Below are 4,167 nucleotides of genomic sequence, written 5' to 3'. Positions count from 1 at the left end.
TTACAAGAACACCTTGGTGTTAGCCCCTTCACATTTCCTTGTGTTTACAGCCCTAGAAAGTGATACTCTCAAATCTGTAACCTCACCAAAAGAAACAAGCTCTCTATGTATAAAAGCTCTCGGACGCTGACCCCTATTTATACTGGACAAATACTTGGATGGCAAGTATATACTCTTGCAAGACAAGCATCCAATACTTGCGAGACAAGTCCTGTCCCAAGTATGGAAATACTTTACTGCCAAGTCTTAAACACTTGGAGACCAAGTTTCCGCCTTAAGGAATTAACAACAAACTTCACATTTTGTGCATGTGTGTGTCACTCAAAACTGGAATTTTTGGATATCTCTGACTGAAATGTGTGAGGATGATCCGATATGCACCATCCGCGCGATCCGCACCATCCGGTCCATCCCCAACTCCAATGGCTTCCTTGGTCGTACTGTGTTTCTTTTTAATAGCTTCTTTTTCCATACTGTCTTCAAATGTTGCCTCATGTATAAGAACAGTCACTCCCGCAGATGCATCTTTCAGATTTTGACAAGGTCTAGTATCGCCAGAGTAAACAACTTTCCAGCCGGGTATAGTTTTACCTTCAGTATTAAGTCTCTCTGCAGCCTTTAAAACAATGGCAAATGCATTTTGACAATGTTCGACAGGAACGCTGATAAGAGCTTCCAAACCTGCTTCAGATAAAACCTGTTTCAACTTCTGTTGAATTTTAAAAACCGCAGTTGCTTCGCCTGCAGGTCTCTCGCAGTCATTCTCAAAACCCTCCATTTAGCATCTGTTGTATCTCCACAATCAAGGAACTGCATGTCTAGATCCTCAACCAATTGGTATGTATCCAAGTATGTCTTCAGTTCTGTTGGTGCAATAACAATTATGCTATCATGATTTGTACCTTTTAACAAGCGGCACCGTAGGGAAAGGATACTTGCTATACCCAAGTAATGATCCACATGCTTATGTGAAATCCAAATACATTTTAAACCTCTCACGGCATCATTAGCACCGGTGACACCAAACATTCTTCTTAATTGTCCTTGAGTCCCCTCACCGCAATATAATAACAAACTTCCTTTAGAGAAAAGATTAATGAAGATAGAACTAACATTCCGATATTTTGATGGCTGGGATGAGCCTGTTCCTAGAAAAACAGTCTCCATGTCGTCTCTTGATATGTTCTCCAAACAACTAGGAAGTTTAGACTCAGTCATATTCCATAGATTTCTAACATCAACTGCAGCATCTACTATCTCAGGATTTTCTAAGATAAGCTCATCAATGACCTTTGCATGACCCAACAACCCCGGTATTTCAGATTTATCCAACCCAAGCTGTGAATGTGGACGCAAACAAAACTTGAGAATATTTTCATCCGCAACACATTGAGATGGGTTTGGCACTGAAACCACTTTTGATGTCATGTTGTCTGATTCACCTTTTCCAAGAATCTGATTATGATCCCACAATCTACGCGAAGGAGAAATTTTTTGACATAGGTAATTCAGTCGAGCTGCAATTTTTGCACTTGACCGTAGAATTGGGATCACCGTTTTCTTTTCTTCATGTCCTGCCATAATTTGTTGGTCACCTCCAAATCTTCTCATCCATGTTTGGTACTCAGCGGGTTTGTGTGACAGACGACGGACTAAGGTGAATAGCACAAGTTACAGCCTTACCACCATCATCATAGTAACTACGAAGAGAGCCTAGAGATAACAAACATTGCAAATGAGACGGTAGGGAAATCTATAATAAGAACAGTAGGACCGGAAACCGAAGCTCCCATCACATCACTTGGATAAACTATTCTTGGATCATCATCTGACACAGTGACTGATCTTCCAAGTTGCAATTCACGATATTTCGATATCGGTTTTAGTCCAAGCGCCTTTGCTCTCTCCAGATCAAATTTTCCTTCAATCTCTGGTAATTCACAAACATATATAACAGAACTATCCTCGCAACCAGAATCACTTGGTTTTAACAGAACTGCCGATATATTCACAACCGGATCAGGATCTATAGGGTTTACAGGTTTTTCATCAGAACCCAAATAATCAATCTTAAAGTTTTTACTAGTATGAGCTACTTCTTTAGATTTAGAAACGGTACATCTCAAAGCATCAACAAAACATCGAAGACCTGGAGGGCCCCTAAAGTTTACTGACATACCTTTAGCTACCTCTCCTCCTCCTATCCCTGCCAGAGTCAATAAAAAACCAGCCAGTCCACCTTCAGTCTCTGAACAGATCCGAGTAAGCAGCACATGATTAATCTTTGATAACTTAATCTTATGCTCGGTGAAAATCTCTGGAACCCTTCACCAGCATTGAATATAAACCTTTGGTTATCGAAAAGAGAAGAATTGATGGTGAAGTATCTTGTGTATCTAATCCAGTTCCTAAAATCTGAACATAACAGGGACTGTTGTGGGTTTTGGATTCAGAATTCGCATCCCTTCCTTCTCTTTTCTTGTTCTTCCCCATTGGAAGTTGCGGAGATTTTTTTCTGGAAAACAAAAAGATAAAAAGGAGGCGACAGAGATTGTGGGAAGATTAAATTAAGGAAGATCGTTTTTATTGAAGAGTCAAAGTCAAGAATTGCGCTTTTAGGGCTTTCCACACTTAGAAACCAAGTCGCGTATACCTTTCGGTTGCCGGATATTAGGCTCAGGCCCAACCCATGTGACAAGCTCTTCCCACCGATTACACTGAGACGGCCCCGACTATTAGCTATCTTTTCCGTACAAAATCTCAGTATTAGCTATCATGACAAAATTCGCTTCTATAATTTTTTTTATTTATTATGTATTTAGTTGGTAATCGATCAAGATAATTGAGAGTTAATTAAGGTTTGTATCATAGAGTCAGGCCGGGGACAGCTAGCTTATTGTTGGCTGTCTGGTTGAATACTCCTCGAGCAATTAATGCTTCACATAATTTATGATGGTTTTTCTCGACCCAGGTGCTTTGTAATGTTTTTCTCATAATTTATGATGGTTTTTTAATGTTGTAATTCCCTAAAAAATGTACGTTGAAATTCTCTGAACGGACTAGCAACGGAAACTGGTTGCGAGCTGTTCATGAAAGATCGACAGATCTTGGAACTTAAATGTTTAATTTGTGTTCTTAGGAGAGGCAACTTCGAGGCTGGTGAAGATGAACAAATCCCAATCCATATCATGTGTCGGATCAAACTACATCGTGGCACGGACAACCCATGTGTTGCATTAATTTGAAGGAGAAATGAAAAACAATACAAACAAAAGTCTCATAGTGAAGCGACTGACATATATGTTTACATATCACGGTTCATCAATCTGCAATTCTGCATATCTCTAAGGAAACTCAAACACCAAACGAGGCCATCTGCTTTTACTTGTTGAACTACACTACCACTCGTTCTTCTCAGGTAAACAAATTAAACTCCCGAGTCCTGAGCACTTCTTATATGACTATATATCGTGTCCAACAAGAAAAGAAAACAAAAACATCATCATAATCTTCTTTTTTCTGCTTTTTTTTCTTCTTTTCTTTCAGTAACTAATCTGATCCTAATGCATTAGAATATTTTTCATAAGTTAAACACCTTGATAAATGTATAGGTAGGGATATATATTCAGCTTGCTCAATGGGTGATATGGAGATGGGTGTAAACCGAGAATTGTCCGAAGCAGCAAATTTAATTTCTACTTGCGGCAATAACGGAAGCGAAGGACACTCTGATACACCACAACAACTTGAAATTGCTGTTCTTGTTGGAAATATTGAATTAATAAAAGCAATGGTGGAAAGGAACAAAAATTTGACACAGATATCTTATGGAGATGAAGAAATTCCTATAATAACCGCTGTTAATTTTTCTCCAAGGAACGTAAAAAAAGACATAGTCAAGTTTCTTTACAGCGTTATGAGAGGTAATCCGGATGATCCAAGTGTCTTCTCGGTTGATCCAAGTGTCTTTTCTGGTGATTCGGGTTGTCGGATAATATGCAGTGTAATTGGTGCTGGTTACTATGGTGAGTGATCATCATGCTGCTCGATCATAACTAATCGGTAAACTGATAAAACAATTATGTGTCTATAAATATATTCATACTCATTTTATTGCTTGTTTAATTTGTAGATATTGCTGTAGATATGATCAGTTTATATCCAGAT

The 4,167-nt window shown here is 38.8% G+C and overlaps 1 pseudogene; it reads right to left on the bottom strand.

Moving 5' to 3' along the window:
- Window positions 1-295: 295 nt before the first annotated feature.
- On the bottom strand, window positions 296-2,493 carry LOC113293903 (annotated as a pseudogene).
- Window positions 2,494-4,167: the final 1,674 nt, after the last annotated feature.

This window comes from Papaver somniferum, chromosome 7, assembly GCF_003573695.1.
Source record: "Papaver somniferum cultivar HN1 chromosome 7, ASM357369v1, whole genome shotgun sequence".
Classification (NCBI taxonomy): domain Eukaryota; kingdom Viridiplantae; phylum Streptophyta; class Magnoliopsida; order Ranunculales; family Papaveraceae; genus Papaver; species Papaver somniferum.
Note: the sequence above shows the minus strand (reverse complement) of the source record. Positions and strands in the feature narration are given on the sequence as shown.